We start from the raw sequence: 23,999 nt of genomic DNA, 5'->3' as shown, positions 1-23,999 counted from the left end.
ATCGGGTGAAAATGATCTCTCTCTCTCCTCACATTATGTAGAAGTTCTTCACCTTATTATTCCCTTATCACCACCCCCCTGCAGGGTGAAGTGTTATCATATACAGGATGTAATAATAGGAAACTTGGAGGGCAAAATCCTCTGGCATTATACAGAAAACTGTCTCTGCTTTATTTATTAACATTGATTTATTAACATTTACTTGAGATTTTCCATATGTGTAAAATTGCATAATTTTTTCATATTATTTGTATTGTCACTTAATTATCCCATAAGATTCCTTGAGGGCAAAGACTAAGTCCTTTTCTGTTTTTATATTCCTATCCAGCTGGTGTCATCACACCAGGCAGAAAGATGGCGATAAGGCAAATGTTTCTTAACTATAGGAGAACTGAATTCTTTGTGTATCCTCATTTATTCAATAAGGGAAATGGAAGCATCTTAGGCATCAATCTTCAAGCTGAATATTATTTCCCATAAAACTCAGGGTAAATTGCCAATTTTCATTTTATTCTGAAAAATCCATTTTCACAGAATGACCTTTGTCTAGACCCATATGGTAAAAGCATGATTTCACTGTTATCAGTGGTAAAAAAGAGACAATCACATTCCATCTTCTACTGGTTTCCTAGGTAACCAAGCTTCATCCATTCACAGAGTTTACACAATGTGGATGGCCCCTTCCTTTCTCCTCCCTACCTTCCCAATTAGCCATGTCCATGCCTCTGACACCTATCACATAAATATTTTTTAGCCATAGGCCATTCTGAAGAAAAAGCTTGAGCTTCAGCATGAACTGAATAACCTTGGATTCCTGCTTATGTTTTTCTTTAGAGGCAAGATGGTATAATAGATAAGGGGGGAGGAAGAATAAAAGGAAAAAAGCAAGCATTTATTAGGCACCTACTATATACTGGGAAGGTAGCTAGGTGATCTAGAGTCAGGAAGACTCCCCTTCATATCTGTCCTTAAACACTTATTAGTTGTCAACATGAGCAAACCACTTAACCCTCTTTTCCTCACATAAACTCAGGCATAACTAAAATGACTGGAAAACAATAAATACTATTTTATTTAATCCTCACAACAACCCTGGAAACTAAGGGATGTTATAATCCCTATTAAAATTAAAGAAACAGAAGTCATAGAAGTTGGGTAACTTGCTCAGGATCAGATAGTAACTGAGAACAGATGAATGTAAGTTTTCCTTCTGGGTTCAGAACTCTACCCACTGTATCACTCTGTTGCCTTGCAGCAGTGGACCAGTCTTAGAATCAGGAAGAGTTTGGTTCATATCTTATCTCAGATACTTACTGGCATTGGAACCATGGACAAATAATTTAAACTCTCAATGCCTTAAGGAAATTGTTAAAGCCTGTAAATTTTTTTTGGGGGGGGGCAATCTTAAAGAAGACATCCTGAAGTCACATAACCTCCTGCCATACTATAGAATGGTAACAAACTAGTCAAAATAGATTTAAGATTAAGATAACATTTCCAAAAATCAATCATTATACTGAGTTAGTCAAATCTCTGACAACTCCAATCCAAAAAGGATTAAGAAGGTCTGTTTCAAGTCAGTTGAATTTCTCTTATTTCAACAAATTTGAGTTTGGTACAGTGTTGATTCACAAAGAAGTTAGGCAGGAAATATTTTAAGTCTAAATAACACACTTGTTGGTTTTTTTCCCTGTTTGGTTTTATTTTGTTTTTCCCATGTGGGCACCCACTCCATTTCTACAAGGAAGCCTCTAGGCACTTCAAGAATCCTTCTCACATATTGAGTTTTAGAGAAAATCCTTTAATTGATAGAAATGGTTGCCTCAGCAAGTGACAGGCTGAATTGGTCCAGCAGAGAGTATTACAACAACTTTAGAGTATCTGGGAAATTATGTGTTGACAAAGAACATGTGTCTCCACAGGCATTCAATTTCTGTGTTGAAGTGGCTTCAGTGACATCATTATATATCAAGTTATTACTGCTAATGAGAAGCAGTAAGGTGTAATTGGATCTGGATTTAGAAGATATGGGTTCAAATCCAGTTTGCCCATGTGGGTTAAAACATTTTGTCTTGATGGGCCCAAGTTTTCTCCTCTATAAAATTAAGGAATTGAACTGACACAAAGTACCTTCTACATTTAATTCAACTCTAAGTGATAAAATTTTGCTGTTGTCCAATTGTTTCAGTTGGGTCTTACTCTCTGTGACTCCACTAGGAGTTTCCTTGGCAGATATAATGGAGTAATTTGCCATTTTCTTCTCCAGCTCATTTTACAGATTAGGAATAGCAGCAAACAGGGTTAAGTGACTTTCCCAGTGTCACACAGCTAACAAAGTGTCTGAGAAAACATTTGTATTCAGGAAGATGAATCTTCCTGGCTCCAGACCCAGCACACTAGCTGCCTTCCAATGACACTAACCACACATGAATGTGAAATAAGAGAATGTTCCTGAAAAGAGCACTGGGGGAATATTCCATCTAAAAGAGAGTATGATGGGTAAACCTCATTGTTTCTCTTCCTGAGTAGCTTCATTTTAGTTCTATAGTCTAGTCTAAAAGTTCTACACCAACTTCTTTGGCATAAAGCTCCCCATATACACTATGTAGTTTCCTTGGTCCTTTGTTAGACATAATGAATTGCATATATGATGCCAAGAGCTGAAGTCAGAAAGATCTTAAGTCAAAGATTGACTCTGACACATACTAGATGTCATCATAGAAATTATTTCTATTCCCTAAACTTTAGTTTCTTTACATAAAATTTGAAGTTGATAATACTTATACTCTCTACCTTATGGAATTTGTGGTAGAGGAGGGAAAATCTTTGCTAATCTTGACCAATTAAAAATTAGCAACTTATAAGCTAATGAAAAATTAGCTGAAACATAGTCATGGAGACTTAACATTCACCGAAAGTTTAAGTAGCTTATCTAGGGTTACATAGCTATTACATGGATATGAAAATGGCATCAAAAACAACTCATCTTCAAATCCCACTCCATTTCTTATAGAACATCAGGAGATATAAAAAACTTTCCCCATCATCAAGACTCAGTGAGGTAGGAAATAATCTTATCATCAATTAGTAGATAAATGTATAAATTGATGATAGAGATAAATAGATAGACTATTAATTAGTGAATAAATTCTAAGAACTACTTAATGCTACATTAACTGACTTGCCCAGGGTACTTGCAAGAGTAAGTATGAGAGTTGAAATTTTAATACACTTCTACCTGACTATACTTCTCTATCCATAATATTTTACTGCCTTTGAACAGTATGATATAGCAGTCAAATAATGCAATGTAATCTTAGACTACTTGTTGTCAAGAAAGATGGTAATATTTGCCTTCCACTATTCTTATTGTATAAAATCTGAAAGTATTATGTTTAATCCAGGAGCCTATTCTAGGATGAACATTGATGTGAGCTTGAGAGAAGGGACAATATTTCTGCCCTTCTTTGTATTATCAGCACTTAGGAAGGACACAAACATTTACCAAGTTTCTCTTTTATGGCAGTCAATCCACTACACATTTAGTTGATATCTCACTTGATTCTAGAAAACTAAGTGATACAGAAGCTTGAACAGTCTGAGACTATCTAGAACAGGCTGAGATAGTAGGGAAGTGGAAATGTAGAATGGCATCATTTTACTATTATACCATTTTTCTAAAAGCCAGCCCCTGGATAGCCATTAGAACTACTTTAAATGTCTGTGATTTAACATAAAATAACAACTTTTTAAGTGTTGAGGAAATGGTCTGTAGTTATAGAGAGTTATATCTTAAGAATGCATTTGGTATGATTTTCTCATATTAAATTGTTAGTTGATCATTTAGTCTGCATTTGTGGAGAAGAGAAAGGCTCGACTTTTTCATTGCAAAGGAAATTGTCTGAACAACAGGTAGATTCATTTAGAGATTCAAGACCTTAAATTCCTCCCAAGAGGCAACATTAGCTACAGTGATGAGGTTATCAGTTTCTGACTGAGGTTACAGGCTTAGCTACTCTACACATATCCTTTCCCTCTATAATGGGCACAGAGGATCCAGCTGTCAACAAGAAAAAGTCAAAGAAAAAATTTTCCCCAATATCAAACTCATGATGTAGAGAAACATCTCTTAGGTTAGAAAGTCAGTGAGAAAATTCAACTGCTATCATTTCAGGACACCTAAGTCATTCAAAGCATTCCTTTTCACTTGCTCAGCAATCCAAAGGCACAAACAAGAAAACGGACAGCAAAATGAGAAGGCTGCTGAACCCAGAGACAGAAATCCATTGTTCAAATTCTGATTCTCCTAGTTACTGCTGTCTTTGAATCCTAGATCTTCATCAGAACCAGCACCACAGATACATTTTCTGTCTAACAGGGTCCAGAGGGTCAATGAACAGAACCAATATTGAGTCTAGTTTCCACTAAAAACAATCAACCAACTAGGTCTCTCACAGGAGCTCTCAATTGAATTCTATGATGCGTGTATTTTTCAAAAACTTCATTTCAATATAATAGGTTCCTGTGCAGTTCTTTTACTTCATGTATTCAAAAACATTTTTTTTTCTGAGAAAGGTTTATAGTCTTCAACTTACAGCTAGAGGGGTTTAAAAGTAAACACGGGGAAGCTGGGTGGTATAGTGGATAGAGCACCAGCCCTGGAGTCAGGAGGACCTGAGTTCAAATCTGCCCTCAGACACTTAATGATTGCCTAGCTATGTGACCTTGGGCAAGCCACTTAACCCCATTGCCTTCAATATTTAAAAAAGCACACACACACACACACACACACACACAAGCAAACACCCATACAAGTATATATATATATATATATATATATACATATATATATATATATATATATTCACATTCACATGCATATAAGTGCACACACACACACACACACACACACACACACACACACCATTACAATACTCTGATGTAGTGTATACTTCTTGGCAATGCGCAAGCATTAAAAAAAGTATGGATGTGTTTAATGAAAACATTAGTGAATATTGCTGTCTCCAAATGACAGTGACTTTGGGCTTTTATATTACAACCCCAACTCACCCAAGCCAAATGATAACATATAGGGTCAGTGATAAAGCTGCAGCTAATCCCACAACTTTAGAGGCTCACACTTTATATTCTACTAAGGGCACCAAGAAAAGAACAGCTAAGAAAAGGCCTCAAGTTGAGTTATCTACTGCTGAGCACCTTGGCGAATAATCTCCTCTCTCTGTATATATTCACCTCCCCTCTTTCCAGAAAGGGAATGAGGTCTTTTTTGCCTTCCTCATTAATGATATATTCTTATACATGATTACTTGTGATGCCTGAGTCATCATCAAACAGACCATTAGTTAGTCAACACTTACAATCACCTACTATGTGCAAGGAATTATGTTAAGGAAGCCAAAAAAAGGTTAAAAACAATCTCTCCTTTCAAGAAATCTTATTTTAAATGAAGAGACAATGTGTAAATAAGTAGGTAAATAAAGGACATAGAAACAGATTTTAGGCAATCTGAAGAGGAAGAAATGGGAAAAGGCCTCAGCAAAGGCTAAGTTTTGAGCTGAATTTTGAAGGAAGTCAAGGGACCTAAATGATAAAGATATGGGACTGATGATGCTAGGCGGGGGGGGGGGCATTCACTACAAAAATACAGAGACATGAGATGAAATGTCTTGTTAAAATAACTCCAGATAAGTCTGGACAGCAGTATCATAGTTCCTGGAGGGTAATAATAAGAAGACTATAAAAGGTTAGGCTATTAAGATCTTTAAATGATATGAACCACACTTTAGAAAAATCACCTTGGCCCCTGAGTGGAGAACAGACTTGAAGTGAGAGATTTGAAGCAGGGAGCAAAGTTTGAGGGCACTTAGTAGGATGAAATGTTATAAAGGATAGAAGTAGGGATGTTGTTATGGAATTATGCCTCTAGAGAAAGAGATGCATGTAAGAGATGTTGTGAATAAAGAAATAAACTCTGTGATGATTAAGGGCAAGTAATATGGTGGGGGTGGGGAATCCTAGGCAACTCATTCAACCTGCCCTATCTGCTTCCTCATCTATAAAATAGGAAGGTTTGGACTGATTTCCACAAAGGTTTCTTTGAGATCTAAAAAAGCTAGAAATGTAAAATTCTAAATTTGAACCTAAACTTCAAGGGAAGGAAAAGACAGAAAAACAATTACTTGTGTATTGAATTTGAGAAAAGATAATGTACCTCATTTGACAACCTATATCATTCGATCCTTCTAATAATCCTGAAAATTTGATAGGATGGATTTTATTCCTACTTCACAGGTGAGGAACTGGAACTCAGTGAAGCACATTCTTAGTAAATAAAAGAGTCAAACTTGAACTCAAGTTCAAAATCGAATATTCTAATCCCACAGTCAGTTTTCTCAAAATAAGAAAGAATTCAAGGAATCAAATAAAATAATGTTTGTAAAGTCCTTTCCAAGCCTTAAAAGATATAATGATTTTTAAATTTAATTTTAAGAATGATTAAAAGAAAAAGAAAAATGGTCAATAAATATGAATTTAGAAGAGAAAAGTGGGAATCCTGATGAGATTTACATATTAAAAACTACAAAGGAGATTTTGAATAATTCATTCTATCTGATTTGGTACTCAATTTGGAAAATTAAAAGCAAAGATTATTAACCAAAATAATCCTCCAGCTAGAGATCTCTAGCCTGGGATTAAAGAAAGAAACCATTGAGGAGAAAGATATCTCTGAATATAAGATTATATCTTTTTTTAATTAGAAAGGTTTTACTTATTTTGGGTTTTACAAATTTTACTTCCCTCCCCCCAACCCCCACAGAAGGCAATATGTCCATCTTTACAATTTTTCCATGGCATACATTGATCCAAATTGAATGTGATGAGAGAGAGAAATCATATCCTTAATAAAGAAACATAAAATATAAGAGATAGCAAGATCAGACAATAAGAAATCAGTTTTTTTCTAAATGAATAAGATATATCTTGATCAGAAAAAGGCAATAACTTAATATTATTCATAACTGGCAACTATGTTATTCCATTATCATGTAATGTATATTTATAGCCATGTTTACCTTGCTCTATACCAAGACTGTAATCACCTAAAAGGAGTAATCTAAATTATATATCTCAGGACTTAGACAAATATTGTAAGTACAGTAATTGTGAATGAATGAATGAATGATGACTAAGCTGGAAAATTTCAAGTACAAACCAAGTGACACACATTGAATCTGTGAGCTGAGCAACAGCCAAGGGAGCAAACCAGAAAGCTGTACACATGTTCAAGAATTTGGGAACCACCGAAATTCTTGAAATAATTAAAGTATGGATAAGATAGTATCTGCTTCACAGGAGAGAGGACCTACACAGAAGGAAACTGCATAAACTTTAAGTAAAAGTCAGTATTATAAACTTAGAAGTAAAGATAAAATGAGTTAGATTAACTACAAGAAGTCCAGTGGAGCTGGATTATAGAATCATAAATGGTTGACTCATACTGTTGTGTTCTATTATGTTCCCACTTAGTCCTCAAATTCTTTAAGGATAGCAATAGTTTCCGGCTTTGATATTTATGGCTTTTACTTCACTCAGTGCTGAATATGGTGCACTGCATCTCAAGAAGTAATTTTGAATAAATTAATCCCATATTAAAATTCATCAAGTATCTCTTGTGACTTGGGCAACAAATACACACTGTGCTTTTATTGTCCAAAATTAGTCATATCAACAAGCACTTGTCATGTATTTAATATGTGCCTAACATTGATCTAGGTTCTAGATGATAAGAGCTCATACCATTGTAACTATTTTACATTTGTAAGTCATCTTATGAATATCATGTTCCTCACAAGAGGAATGATATAAAGATCCTCACAAGAACCCTTTGAAGTAGATCCCATATAATTCATTGCCCATTTTCCATATGAGAAAATTGAGATTCTATATAGAAACAAAAAAGAAAGAAGTTCTCTCTCTTAAGCTGTGATTTTAAGTAACTTGGCTTTCCCAAAGACACAAAAATCTAAAAAGTTATTAAGGACCCATAGCGTCCATCAAGCCCAAATCCATACCTAGGGAAGTATGCCCTCTATAATATTGCTGGAATATGGTGATGTGCTTGAAGAGCTCTACTGTTAGAGATTTCACTACATTACAAGGAAACCTATGTCACTCTTAGACAGTTTCGGTCAATAGGAAGTTTTTCCTCCCATTAACCCACGATTTGTCTCTGTGCAATGTCTGACTTTTGTTCCTAGTTCTTTCCTCTAAGGACACACAAAACAAGTCTACTATCTATTTCAAAGAATAGGAATAAGGACTAGATCTTTTATTTTATTAGTCTAAGGAGTACTTGAGGATGGAGATTCTACCATTGCAGGTCAGTATTTTCTCTGAAACTTATAAACTTGGACAGTTGTCAAAGCATTGAGAATTTAAGTGACTTATACAGGGTCACAAAGTCATTATATGAAAGGGATTGGTCTTGACCTCAAATATTTCTGAATTCAGTGCTAATTCACTCTCCACTATTCTTCATGAAAGAAAATATAAAGGTTTTTGCATCAATAAGCCCGATGAGTGAGTACTATGATATGAAAATAAGATGATGATGATGATGATAGTAGTATCAGCCTCCATTGATAGAGGCATAGCATAATAATATGGGAGGTAATATATCATGGTACTGTATGTTCATCAAGCTATCTTTGAGTTCAGTTGTTGGTGTTCCATTTTGATAACATTATTGAAAATCTAAATCAACTAAAGAAGCAGAACATTGAACTTGGAATACAAGGACCTAGGGAAATCTCCCTGGATTTGAACAACAGTTCACAGAAACATTTGTTACTTTTGTTCTTCCTGGATTCCAATGATAGAACTAGGAGTAATATGTAGAAGTGGAAAAGAGAAATACTGACTAGGGATAAAGGAAAATAATATTCTAATATGAAATATCCAAAAAGAAATTCCCTTCCATTTAAGATGTGTTTTCCCTTCACAAGAGATCTTGAAGTAGTTGAGGCAAAATAAACACTTCTTAAGGATTTGGGGAAAGAAATATCTCTACAAGTTAAACTAGAAGAACTCTAGGATCCTTTCCAACTCTTTCTTACATATAAATATTTTATTTGTTTTCCAATTATATACAATAGTAGTTTCTTCCTATCATTCTTGGTAAGGTTTTGAATTTTATACTTCTTCCAACACCCTCCCTTCCCTCAGCCTCCCCCCCCTCCACCACAGAAAGTAGTCTGATTGCATTGAGAGAAAAATCATATAAATGAGGAAAAAATACAATATTACATATAGCAAAATTATATAGTTCATAAGACAATTTTTTTTAAAAAATGAAGGTAATAGTCTTTGGTCTTTTTTTAAACTTCACATTTCTTTCTCTTGATATAGTTGATATTCTACTTCACAGATAGCCTAAAATTGTCCCTGATTATTGCACTGATGGAATGAACAAGTCATTAAGGTTAATTATCACTCCCATGTTGCTGTTAGGATATACAGTGTTCTGGTTCTGCCCATCTCACTCAGCATCAGTTTATGCAAGTCTTTCCAGGGTTCTCTGAAATCCCATCCCTCCTGGTTTCTAATAGAACAATAGTGTTTCATAATATACATATACTTAAATTTGTTCAGCCATTCCCCAATTGATGGACATTCCTTTGATTTCCAGTTATTTGCTACCAGAGACAGAGCTGCTATGAATATTTTTGTACAAGTGATGTTTTTACTCTTTCATGATCTCTTCAGGATATAGACCCAGTAAAGGTATTGTTGGATTGAAGAGTATGCACATTTCTGTTGCCCCTTGGACATAATTCCAAATTGTTCTCCAGAAAAGTTGAATCAGTTCACAGCTCCACTAGCAATATATTACTGTCCCAGATTTCCCACATCCCTTTCAACATTGATCATTGTCCTTTCTGGTCATATTGGCCAGTCCGAGAAGTATGAGGTGGGACCTCAGAGAAGCTTTAATGTGCATTTCTGTAATAATAATGATTTAAAATCAAGCAATTTTTCATATGACTATGAGTAATTTTTAATTCATCATCTGCAAATTGCCTTTCCATATCCTTTGACCATTTGTCAATTGGTAAAGAATTGATTTTTTTATATATTTGACTCAGTTCTCACTATATTTTAGAAATGAGTGCTTTGTCAAAACACTAGTGCTGAGAATTTATGTGAGTTTATTTTATATCCTATTACTTTGCTAAAGTTGCTAATGGTTTCTAGCAGTTTTTTATATGAAATTTTTGGATTCTCTAGGTATATAATGTCATCAGCAAGGAGTAAGAGTTTTATTTCTTTCTTCCCAATAATAATTCCTTCAATTTCTTTTTCTTCTCTCATTACTGAAGTTAACATTTCTAATACAATATTGGCTAGTAGTGGGGCATTCTTATTTCACCCTTGATTTTATTGGGAATGCCTCTAGCTTATCCTCACTGCATAAAATGCTTGTTATGGTTTCAGATAGATACTGCTTATCATTCTAAGGAACAATCCATTTATTCCTACACTCTCTACTTATTTTAGGTGGAATGGGTGCTAGATTTTGTCAAATGCTTTTTCAGCATCTATTGAGATAATTATATGGTTTCTGTTAGGTTTGTTATTGATATAATCAATTATACTAACAATTTTTCTAATATTGAATGAACCTGCATTCCTGGGATAAATCCTGCTTGGTCATAGTGCATTATCCTAGTGATAACTTGCTGTAATTGCTTTGCTAAGAATTTATTTAAGAATTTTGCACCCATTTTCATTAGGGAAATTGGTCTATATTTTTCTTTCTCTGTTTTGACTCTTTTTGGTTTAGGTATCAGCACCCTAGGAGATAGGCAGAGCTCCTTCACCTTTTCCCAAAGAATTTATATGGGATTGGAACCCATTGTTCTTTAAATGTTTGATAGAATTCACTTGTGAATCCATTTAGCCTTGAAAATTTTTTCTTAGGGAGTTCAATGAGAACTGTTGAATTTTCTTTTCTGAGATAGTGTTATTTAGGTATTAAATTTCATCTTCATTTAACCTGGGAAACATATTTTTGTAAATATTCATCCATTTCACTTAGATTAACAAATTTATTTGCATAAAGTTGAGCAAAATAGTTTAAATTATTACTTCAATTTCCTCCTCATTGGGGGTGAGTTCACTTTTTTATTTATGATACTAGTAATTTGGTTTTCTTCTTTCTTTTTTTAAAAAAATCAAATTAACCAAAGGTTTATCAATTTTATTGGGTTTTTTTCATAAAATCATCATTTGGTTTTATTTATTGGTTCAATAATTTTCTTGCTTTTGATTTTATTAATTTCTCCTTTAACTTTTAGAATTTCTAATTTAGTATTTAATGGAAGATTTAATTTGGTCTTTCTCTAATTTTTTTAGTTGCATGATAAGTTCATTCATTTCTTCTTTATTTTATTCATGCAAGTACTTAAAAGATATATTAAATCCCCTAATAACTGCCTTGGCTGTTTCTCATAAATTTTGGAATGTTATCTCATTATTGTCATAATTTAGTATGAAATAATTCTATTCATAATTTATTGTTTGACCCACTCATTCTTTATAAGAAGGTTATTTATGGACCATTACCACACCGGATTTTTATTGCATTATGAGCTGAGAAGGAAGTTTTCACTATTTCTGCCTTTTCTGCATTTGTGTATGAGGTTTTTATGCTCATGGTTATTTTTGCGTAAGTCTATCCCCATTCCATTTTCTCCAAAGTTTGTCATGTCTAGATTTTTCAATCATTCTATTTAACTACTTAACTCCCCTTCTTCTTTATTTTGTGGTTAGAGTTGTCTAAATCTGAGAGAGGGAGGTTGAGGACTCCCACCAATAGAGTTTTGCTGTCTATGTCTTCCTTGTAACTCATTCAGTTTCTGAGAATTTGGATGCTATACCTCTTGTTGCATACATATTTAGTACTGAAATTGTTTTATTGTCTATGGTATCTTTTAGGAGGTGTTAGTTTCCTTCCTTATCTCTTTTAATGTGATCTATTTTTGAAGCTCCTTTGTCTGAGATAAGGATTGCTAACCCCTGCCTTTTTTTATCTCAGCTGAAGCAAAACATTCTGTTCTAAGCTTTTACCTCTACTCTATATGTATCTCTCTGCTTCAAATGAGTTTCTTGCAAGCAAAATATTGTAGGATTCTGATTTTTAATCCATTCTGCTTTTTGCTTACATTTTATGGGAGAGTTCATCCCATTCACATTCAAAGTTATAATTACTAACTCTTTACTGCCCTCCATGTTATCTTCCCTTTGTTTGTTTTTCCCCTTTTTTACCTTACCCATAATTCTCAGTATTTTGTTTCTGAATACCAACTCCTTCACTCTTTGTCCCCTTGTAGCCAACACCCCCCTCTCCTTTCTTTCCCCTTTCCCTTTGCTCTTTCTTCCTTCCTTTCCTTCTCTTAGCTCCTCTTTTCTCCCTCCTCCTCCTTTCCCCTTTTAATACTTGAAAGGTAAGTTTCTTAACTTAACTGAGTGTGTGTGTATGTAAGTCCTTCTGTGAGCCAAATCTGATTAGAGTAAGATTCAGGTGGTTCTGAACTCCTCACTTATCCCCCTCTATTATGATAGGTCCTTTGTACCTCTTCATGTAATGTTATTTACACTGTTCAATCTCCTCCATCCTCCAATCTCTTTACTGTCCCCACTTTTTAAGGAGATATCATTTTGAAATTATTCTATCAGAGTCATGGACAAGTCATGAGTGTCCATTACTTCTGCTAAGTATATTCTCTTTAATAGAGTTATAATTCTCAATAGTGATGAGAATCTTTCTTCCAGGTAGGGATACAACCAGTTTCATCTTATTGGAAAGCAGTTTTTTTCTCTTCCCCTTTTTACCATTTTCTGTATGTCTTGAGTCTCCTGTTTGAAGTCCACATTTTCTATTTAGCTCTGGTCTTTTAACATCAGGAAAAGTTGGAATTCTCTAATTCTCTAATTTTTCCCATGGAAAAGAAGGCTCAGTTTTGCCAGATAGTGAATTCTTGGCTGCATTGCAAGCTTTGCTCTTCAGAATATCATATTCCAGGCCCTTTGGTCCCTTAATGTTAAAGCAACTAGGTCCTGTGTAATCCTTACTGTGTCTACTCGGTATGTAAATTGTTTCTTTCAGGCTACTTGCAGGATTTTCTCTTTTATCTGATAGTTCTGGAATTTGGCCACAGTGTTCCTTGGTGCTTTCATTTTGGGATTTCTTTCAGTAGGGGATTGATGTATTCTTTCAATAACTATTTTGCCCTCTGGTTCCATGATTTCAGGGCAATTTTCTTTCAGTAGATTCTGAAATATTGAGTTCAGACTTTTTTTAATCTGTAATGTGTTAAGGAAGCCCAATGATTCTTAGTTGTCTCTCCTGGTTCTATTCTCTAGGTCATTTGTTTTGCTGATGAGGTATTTTTCATTATCTTTTATCTTTTTTCTATTTTTTGGTTTTGTTTAACGGATTCTTGTTGTCTCATGATGACATTAGTTTCTACAGATTCCATTCATTTTTTTTGGAGCAGAATTTTCTTCTTTTACCTTTTGCAACACCTTTTCCAATTGGTCAATTCTATTTTTGAAGGAGTTTTCCATTTGCCCAGTTGTGGCTTTGAGAGTATTATTTATTTTTTGCACTTATCCAGTTGTATTTTCCAAGGATTTGTTTTCCTGTTACAAGGTGTTGATTTTGTCTTGCATTTCTTTTCTCAGTATTTCCAATTGATTTTTAAACACCTTGCTGATCTCTTCTAAGAAGTCTTTCTGAGCTGGAGATCAATTTGTATTCTCCTCTAGATCTCACTGAGTTAGAATCTTTGTCTTCTAGGTAACTTTCAATGGACCCTCCTTTCCACTAGCTTTTCTTCATTTTTTCCTAGAATCTTTTGTTGTGAGAGGGCTGGTTGATAGAAGGTTATTGTTGAAAACCCTAGAGGCTTTGCTAACTAGACTTAGCAACTCCAGTTGGGATGGCCAAGAGGGAATGCTAGACACTTTCTCTGGAATGTCTGTGACCTTAATTTGTGGCCCACTCCCTAGGCCTGGAGGGGCGGGGGCAGCAGGATCTGATTATTTTCCACAAATGTGAGTTGGGCCCTAAGGTTTATAGTCAACATCCTGAATCTTCATTTAGCACTGAGGGAGATCTGCAGCCTGAATCTGGGGGGTGGGGGTGGAGAGGGCATGTTACTGTGTTTGTTCTGGAAAGAGTCACTTTCTTCCACAGGAATGGGTAGGGAGAAGACTCAACTGGAAACACAGGGATTCAGCTGAAAATAGCAGGTTCCTGGCTTAGGTCTTCCAGACCAGCTGATATATAGCCACACTATGAAACTCTTCTGCCCACTGCACTGGAACTCTCCCAGTAGCCAGGCTGTTCCTATAGCCAAAGCTTCTATGGCTGTGCTCAGGTTAGTCTCTAGGCTTCACTCTGCCACCTCTATGCTGCTCTCTGCTCTCTACGCCAGGTTCACCCATGCTCCCTTGTGACAGATCTTGTTGGTAGATGCTCTCCTAGGTTTTTTTCCTGGGTTTTGTGGATCCAAATTTTGTAAAGACGCTTAATTCATATTATTTCTGAGGGAAAGCCAGAAGACCTTAGGACAGTGTCTTGGCTTCTCTCTGCCATCTTGGTCATAAGTCCTCTCCTTTACAACTCTTAAGGAGTATTTCATTATTCATCTAAATTAAGCAAATAAATTTCAAACTGATTATTTGTTCCAGGCAAGTAACAGATATGAAAGATAAATTTAAAAGTCTTAAATAAATGACCTATGTACCTAGAAAAACATAAAAAATATTTTCCTATGACGCAGAGTTATAGCATTGTGATAATAATTGTTATGATAATCCCATCTTTCATTTGTATAGTATGCCTTATTGTCTATAAATCTGTCAGGTCAATTATTCTATTTAATCATCACAACTCTGTGAATTAAACTGAGAAGGTATAATATCAATTTTGCAGATAAGGAAAATGAAGTAAATAAATATGGGGTGATCTTCCCAATGTCATATATTTTACAGGTAACAAAGGTGGAATTCAAATTCAGGTCTTTATAAATGTTCCTGCTATTATATAAAGTCTCTTTAGTACAGGGGGATAATGAGTAACTGCTGGTTTCTGATTATCTTGGCGATCTCCTATGAATTCAATCTGAACTTGCTGAATAAATAGGATCCAGTGAGTTTATATCCCGAGGTATTATTTCTATCATAAATGGCAATAAATGAAGCAACATAAAGATAATTTCCTGTTTGATTTTTATCTAGACTTCCCATAGAATGATGACTATAATTCATGCCATCACAATATTGTGTCCTTCCTTTTGGCTTGACTTAACAAGATTATGAAACCTTTTCCACTTTTCTCTTTTTTTGTAGTCCATATAAACCACACTGAAAGCAACAAAATTCCCCTTTCACTGAGAGCACTCCTAAAATAAACATATTTCTCAAATCTGGCAATTAGGCTCTATTTTTTATTCTTCTCTTTCATCTTTTCTCTACCCCCTTCCCACTGGTCCAGGCACATTTTGTCTTATTTATTCCTGTCTTCGTCATTTTAATAAATTCTCACTGTAGTACAGTTATAATTTAAGATACTTTACTTATATTTTTGATTATTACATAGGATGAAGTTTGTATATGACTTCATCAGAATGCCTTGTCTGATTACAATAAGATTGTTTAATTCAAAGTCAAGGTTAATGGACAAAATGCAATTTCCCCCTGCCTCTCATTTTTATCTTTAATCATTGAAAACCTGGGAACTGAATTTCTGCCAGTCATCAAGTTTAGTAAAAAGTCAGGACACAGAGACCAGAATAATAGGTTAATCTAGTGTTTATGATATTCTCATTTTCAAAGACATTAACATAAAAAAGATCACTTTCAAGGCTGTCACAATTCATAAGACATAAAGCTTTATTGTCATTATAGGAATAAAATGAAACTAATTCCAACTAGGAAAATGAAGGGGCTATTTCCTAGTGGCTGAAAAGGAAATAAGAGAAAGAAAGAAAAAAAAGCTAGATTGTATTTAACAACAGTATTTAAAAAACTGTGATCAGATTCACCAAATGATAAATGATCAAGAGATATGAACAGTTTTCATATGAGATTGTCATTGCAATCTATTTAAATCATTTTTTAAAAAAATGTACTAACTCAATATTGATAGAAGAAATGTGGGTTGGAACAATTCTGAGGTCCTACCTTATATGTATTGGCTTGGTTTAATTGGACAGAAGGAGAAAATGACTACTATTGGAAGAGATTTAAGGAGACTGAGACATTGATACATTCTTGGGAGGAGTTGTGAAATGGTTCAAAAATTCTGTAGAGCAATTTGGAACTATGACCAAAGGGCTATAACTTTGCCTACCCTTTGGCCTAGCAGTGGTACTACTAGATCTATATTCCAGAAGAGATGACATATGGGAAGAAAAGAAGCTATACATATAGAGATATTGCAGCTCTCTTCTGGTGGTGGGGAACTGGAGATCGAGGGGATGTCCAGCAATTGGGGAATGTTTAAACAAGTTGTGATAGGTGATTGAGATGAAATGCTATTTTTCTTTTGGGAAATGATGAACAGAAAGCTCTCAGTAAAAAAAAAAATCTTACATGAACAGAAGCAATAGGAAAGGTACTATATATAAAGTAGCAGCAATATTGTAGGATGATCAGCTGTGAATGACCAACGTTTTCACAACAATGCTGTGACCCAAGAGAATTCTGAAGGACTTATGATAGAGAATACTATCAATTCCAAAGACAGAACTGAAGCTGTCTGAATACAGACTGAGATATAAATTTTTTCACTTCATTTTTCTTGATGTTCCTCTTTTTGGAGAAGTTATGTTTACATTTACAACATGACTATTGTGGTAATGTTTCTCATAACTACACATTTTTAATCTATATCAAATATATTGCTTCCTCAGTGAGAGAGAGTGGGTTGGGAAGAAGTGGAAGTTAATGTTAAACTTGCACTTTGCATATAAGGGGGAAAATTAAATTAAATTTTAAAAAAATCCTGTGGTCAGATACCACACAAACTCTTCCAACTTCTCACTCTCCCCAGTATTCTTTCTCTGTAATACATTTTGAATAAGGACTATAGTAATCAGATTATATTATTTGATAAACTCAGAGAAAGATGAGGATGATCACAAGAATATTAACAAACTTTGTACTCAGAGTCAAAAGTTCCTTAAACAGATTTAGTAAGACCATGATAAAGCAATAATTGCACGTGACATCAATATAACATTTTCTGACAACTTATGGATTTAAACATAACATTACAAAAATGGATATTATTTAGTTTTTGGTAATTGCTTAATGGAAATGAGACATAAAACCTGAAAATCTTAAAAAGGAATAAAGGAATATAGACATGTCTCAGCATCATATGGTATGTTGTCAAAAACTAATCTTTGTGCTAGAGTATGAAGAACACATAAATAGAGGAAGGGAAAAACTAGATTCAAATACTGTTTTGTGAGAATCTGTCTGTAAACTTTGAAAATATCACTTGAATTTTCTGTACTTCTATTTGCTACAATGACAATGTGAACGCTAAACAGAAATCATATAACTATCTCAAAAGATGCTGGAAAATCCCTTGACAAAATACAGAACCCATTCCTATTAAAAACTCTAGAGAATATAAAAATAAATGAAGTCTTCCTTAAAATAATAAGCAGGATCTATCAGAAACTCTTAACAAATATTTATGTTAATGGGATAAACTCAGTGCATTTCCAGTAAGATCAGGGATGAAACAAGGATGCCAATTATCACCATTACTATTTAATATACTATTAGAAATATTAGTTTTAGCAATAATAGAAGAAAAAGAAATTGAAGGAATTAGAATTGCCAATGAGAAAGAAAACTTTCACTCTTTGCAGATGATATAATGGCTCTTAGAGAATCCTAGAAAGTCAACTAAAAGCTACTTGAATCAACTAACAATGTCGGGAAAGTAGCAGGATATAAAATAAACCAACATAAATCATCAGAATTTCTATATATGAACAACAAAGTCCAAAGACAAGAGATAGAAAGATAAATTCCATTTAAAGTAACTGTAGACAACATAAAATCCTTTGGGATCTACCTCTCAAGACAAACCCAGAAACTGTATGAACACAATTGTATAATACTTTTCACACAAATAAAGTCAAATCTAAATGACTGGAAAAATCTGAATTACTTAAGGTTAAGTCAAGAAAATATAATAAAAATGACAATTTTACCCAAACTAAATTACTTGTTCAGTGCTATGCCAATCAAACTACCAAAAAGCTATTTTATAGAGCTAGAAAAAATTAGTGCCAAGTTCATCGGGGGCAGCCAAAAGTCAAAAATATAAAGGGAATTGATGAAAAAATGCAAAAGTAGGTGGCCTAGCCATTCCAGTTCTATAAGTATACTCTTTTTTTTTAAGGTGTTTTTTTTTTTTGCAAGGCAAACGGGATTAAGTGGCTTGCCCAAGGCCACACAGCTAGGTAATTATTAAGTGTCTGAGACCGGATTTGAAACCAGGTACTCCTGACTCCAGGGCCAGTGCTTTATCCACTACGCCACCTAGCTGCCCCTCTATAGCTATAATCTAAAATAACTCATTCAAACTGCCTGATACTAGTTAAGAAATAGAATAATGAATCAGTAAATTAGAATAGGTGCGAAAGAAGCAATAGTAAATAACTATAGTAATCCACTGTTTGACAAACCCAATCATTAGCTTTTGGGATAAGAACTCATTATTCAACAAAACTGCTGGGGAAAACTAGAAAATATGGCAGAAACTAGGCATAGACCATATTTCACATCCTATACCAAAGTAATGTCAAAATGGGTATAGGATTTAGACATAAACCAATTGGTTAATTTCTGGTCTTTCGTTACCAAAGAAGACCAAAATAACATCACTGTTTGAGACAAATTACAGTGTGTCGGACTGTAGCTGACAAGACCAACATGAGTTCAGAATGCTCGACCAGAGTTAAAGCACAAATAGTCCATGTGAACACCTGGAGTGGTTACTCTAAACTTATATATGTCACATTTCCTTTAAACTGTTTCAATTCTGCCCTTCTCATGGAGTGCAGTCCCCTCACTTAGGAGGGCATGCTATGCCTGGGTGGTCCTGTGCCAGTATCTCCCAAGCTGTACAATCAATTCTAAAGATATTCAATGAGATCCTCAGGGTGTCTCGTTATCATTTCTTCTAACCTCCTTGTGAGCACTTGTCCTGTATGAGTTCTCCATAAAATGGTGTTTTCAGCAAATGTACATCTGGTGTTCTAATAACATGTCCAGCCCATCAAAGTTGTATTTTCTGTAGTAATGTTGGAATGCTAAGCAGTTTAGCTCAAGAAAGGACCTCAGTGTCTGGTATCTTCTCCTGCTAGGTGATTCTCAATGTATATAACATTTGTAGAATTGACCAAGATACTGTCAGTCGTGAGTGTCTCTGGAAAATTATGTCAAAATTTGGTTGCCTGGAGAAGTTCATCAGTATTGTACCTCAATTTCATGACAGCATGCTTGTCTGGGTTCTGGATAGTGGATGATGCTCTTAAGACTTCCCAGTCACCAATGGAGTAAAACAAAGAAAGATGTGTCCTTCCTCCTATACTTTTTAGCATAATGTTTTCAGTTATGTTATCAAATACCTTCACTGAAGATAAACATGGCCTCAAGTTCAGCTACACTGGTGGTAAATTTTTCAACTTGAGAAGGCTACAAGCCAAGACCAAAATGAATGGAGTGTTGGTGCATGATCTTCTGTTTGCAGAAGCCTCTGATACTGAGATGTTACAAAGTATGAATCCATTCTCTGTTGCTTGGGCTAATTTTGGTTTAACAGCTAACACAAAGAAAAAACAGGTGTTCCATCAGCCAGCATCATACCATTCATATGTGGAACCATCGATTACAGGAAATGGAAAAGTTTTTTGAGTACTGTGGACAACTTTGGCAGTGTTCTTTCCAAGGAGGTACACATTGACAATGAGGTTGACACTCACTTTGCCAGAGCTAGCTCAATATTTGGGAGGCTCTGAGAGAAACTGTGGGAGAAAAGAGACATTAGACTGACTACCCAACTGAAGGTCTACAGAGCCATTGTGCTGATCCTATTGCTATATGCCTGTGAAACCTGCACAGTCTGCCAGCACCATATCAGGAAAATGAAAATCATAAACCAATTAAGAGAACAAGAAATACTCTAGTTGCTGGATATATGCAAAGGGGAGAAATTTATGACTAAACAAGAAATAGAGTAAATTAGAAATTACAAAATGGATAAATTTTACTATACTAAATTAAAAAGTTATTGCACTAATAAAAACCAATGCAGCCAAGATTAGAAGGAAAGGAGAAAGCTGAGAAACAATTTTCACAGCTGGTGGTTCTTATAAAGGTCTCATTTCTAAGCTATATTGAGAACTGAATCAAATTTATAAGGTTACAAGTCATTCTCCAATTGATAAATGACCAAAGGATATGAACAGGCAGTTTTTTTAAATGAAGAGATTAAACCAACACATAGTCAAATGAAAAAATGCTCCAAATCATTATTGATTAGAGAAATGGTAATTAAAGTAACTATGAGAAACCACCTCACACCTATCAAACTGACTAAGATGACAAAAAGGGAAAGTGATCAATGTTGGAGAGGGTATGAGAATATTGGTACATGAATGCACCATTGTTAGAGTTGTGAACTTATCCAATGATTCCGGAGAGCAGTCTGGAACTACGCCTAAAAAACTATAAAACTAATCATATCATTTGACCCAGCAATATCAATACTAAGCCTATATCCAAGAAATCATAAAACATAGGCAAAGTCAAACATGTTCAAAAATATTTATAGTAGCTCTTTTTATAGTATCAAAGAATAGGAAACTGAGAGGGTGCCCATCAATTGGGGAATGGCTAAAAAAGTTATGGAATACAAATGTTATGGAGTATTATTGTTCTATAAGAAAATATCAATAGTAGAACTTTAGAGAAAGATGGAAAGAATAACATGAATTGATACTGAACAAAGGGAGCAGAACCAAGAAAACAGTGTATACATTACCAAACACATTGTGAGTTGATCAGTTATCATAAATGCAGCTCATCTCAGCAGTTCAGAGATCTAGGACAACCTGGGAGATCTGCTATGAACAATGCCATTCACATTCAGAAGAAAAAAACAAAACCAAAAAACTACAGAATCTGAATGGATACTAGGCTCACTTTTTAAAAAACTTTTTCTTATGTTTTTCCTTCTTCTCTCATGGCATTTTCTTTTCCCTTACTCCTATTTTCTCATTCATATAATGACTAAAATGTAAATATATTAAACAGAAAAGTATATGTAAATTTTTTCCAGATTGTTTGCTGCCAAGAGGAGAGGTTTGGGAAGGGAGAGCAGTAGAAAAATGTGTAACATAAATATGCAAGAGTTGAATGTTGAAAAGCTTCCATAACATTTAATTAGAAAAATAAAATTAAATAACAATTTTAAAATGTGGACGTTAGGTTGGATTTCCCCTGAGATCCTTCTAATTCTGACATTCTATGATTTTTCCTCAGTGCTTTATGGTTAATAATTTTTCTCATTTTATTCACTGAATCTTCAAAAAATAACTAGTGAGATAAATAGTGCAATTACTATTCTTCCCATTTTTCAGATGAGAATAATAAAGCTTAGTGAGATTAAGTGATTTGCCCAAGGTTATAAGCTGGTAAATATCTTGAATCCAGTGGAACTATTTTCAGAGGGCAACTTGCATGAATTTATCTGGCCTTAGCAAATTTTTCTTTTTTCTATGCATTAATTGTGCCAATTAGGTTTTTAGAGGGAATGGTTATAACTTTTAAGGTTATTTCTAGATTTTTTAAAACATGTCTTCCCAAATTCTTTAATCAAAATTGAATAAATTTGCAATTTTTAGAGATGCAGCCTAAACCTTTTGGGCAATGTTTAACATTCCAGAGTTAATTGTATTGTCAAATAAGTCTCCTACCACCTAAAAGGTATCAAGTATACCAGAAGTATATAGAACACTAAGGCCTAGGAAAAACAATCTATATTTTCTGTGGGCCTTTTCCCAGGTGATCATGGAAGTGAGTCACATAGAATCATAATGCCTCACATTAGAATAGTCTCCATGGTGTCCAAATAAGGCAGACAAACTGTCTTTCCATGTATCTGAGTCTCAATAAATAAGAGTCTATGAAAATTATTTATGTTGCAGCCATTCTCATTACAAATGGAAGCACATAATAGTCATCTTGCTTCAATATTCATGACATTTGTTATCTCTGTCATTAATGCATAGTACGGTCTTATCACCTCCACTATTTTTCTAGGTTATAGTCCAAACCTAGTTATCTTTGATTTTTACTCCTTCTAGCCATTGACACGAGAAAGAAACATTTTAAAAGTAGCTTTAAGTATTTTACAGTCATCCATTATATTCAATCAAGTTATTAGAATTATCTTATGTACTCTTTAAAGTAGATCTCCAAAATTGTTACCTAATAGCGTTTTTTGTTTAGTTGGAATTATTCTTTGAATATGAAAGTGATGAAATTCTTCATTTGTTTTTTTAAATTTCCTATGAGACCTAATTAAAATTATAGTCCTTTAAAACTAATGATGATAAAGATGATAAAAACATTATTTACAAAGTGTTTTATGATTATAAAGTGATGTTATACATTATATACATTTTTTCTCATGACAAACTCTATGACTGGATCATGAGTGGGAAACAAGAAGGAGCAAAATTGCTCAGAAGATCACATGTCAGGTAATCTGTTACTCATTGATACAAAAATAAGTGTGACTTCCTTGTCCAATAATCCTATGAATACACAATGGTGGCTCAAGAGTACAGTGGAATGTGTATTCTGATCAAATGCCCAGATTTCTTATATCACTTATCTTATACTGTGGTTGCAGAGCAGATTCACAAAAGCTGAATGGGAGGGGGGACCTTAGGAGCACTAGTCATTGAGTAGTCTGAACTGTAATCCCTCCCCTCTTGTTAACCACAAAGATATCAGGATTAGTAAACTTTGCTTTATTAGATGAAGTTTGCTACACTTACACTTAATTCACCTTTCATTCTTAACCCTAAATGTAGCCAACCAAAGCAATTGTTGGGTCCGGTGGAACTTTCCAGTATACCAGCAGGTCAATCAAGAGTACAACATGGAATCATTTCTATCACCTAGGAACTACATGGAGTTAATAGGCCAGACTTCACATAAACCCTGTGAAGGAGATAGTGCAATTATTTTCTCCCATTTGAAAACAAATGAGCAAATTAGGGCTTCAAAGATTAAGTGATCTCTCTGAGATCATACAGCTTAGAAGTGAATTGAAAGCAATAAACATGTTATAATTGAGATTTTCTCAGCAAGGGTGGGGCAAGAAATTTCTTTTTGATAAAGAGTTTCTTCTTTAATAAGAAATTCAGACTCTACAAATTAAGAACTTTCTTCCTAATGAGACTTATTTAGAATTTTATCAAATTTTCCAAAAAAATCAAATGATTTGTTGTGCTATATATAAGAGAGGAGTAGTCCATTGTTTTCTTAGAAAAGACATCTATAACAATCTACTCCAATTTATATATAAATAAGAATCTCATCTATATTATAACCTCCAAAATAACTTTGCTTAAAGGCACTCAATAAGAAAGAACTTAGAATCTCTCAAGACAGTCCATTTTACTTGCTTTAACAAAAATCATTGTAATGTTTTCCCTTCTATTCAAGGGCTACAAGAGCCAACTTGTAAGGAAAACTGATTTTTTAAATTTTCTTTGTGAGTATTTACACTTTGGAATTGGCAAACATTACAGATCAGGGCTTGATTGCTTGTACTATTGATTGTTTAGCCTTCAGAAAGTAGGAAATGT

Source organism: Macrotis lagotis, chromosome 1 (genome assembly GCF_037893015.1).
Source record: "Macrotis lagotis isolate mMagLag1 chromosome 1, bilby.v1.9.chrom.fasta, whole genome shotgun sequence".
Taxonomy (NCBI): Eukaryota; Metazoa; Chordata; class Mammalia; order Peramelemorphia; family Peramelidae; genus Macrotis; species Macrotis lagotis.
Note: the sequence above shows the minus strand (reverse complement) of the source record.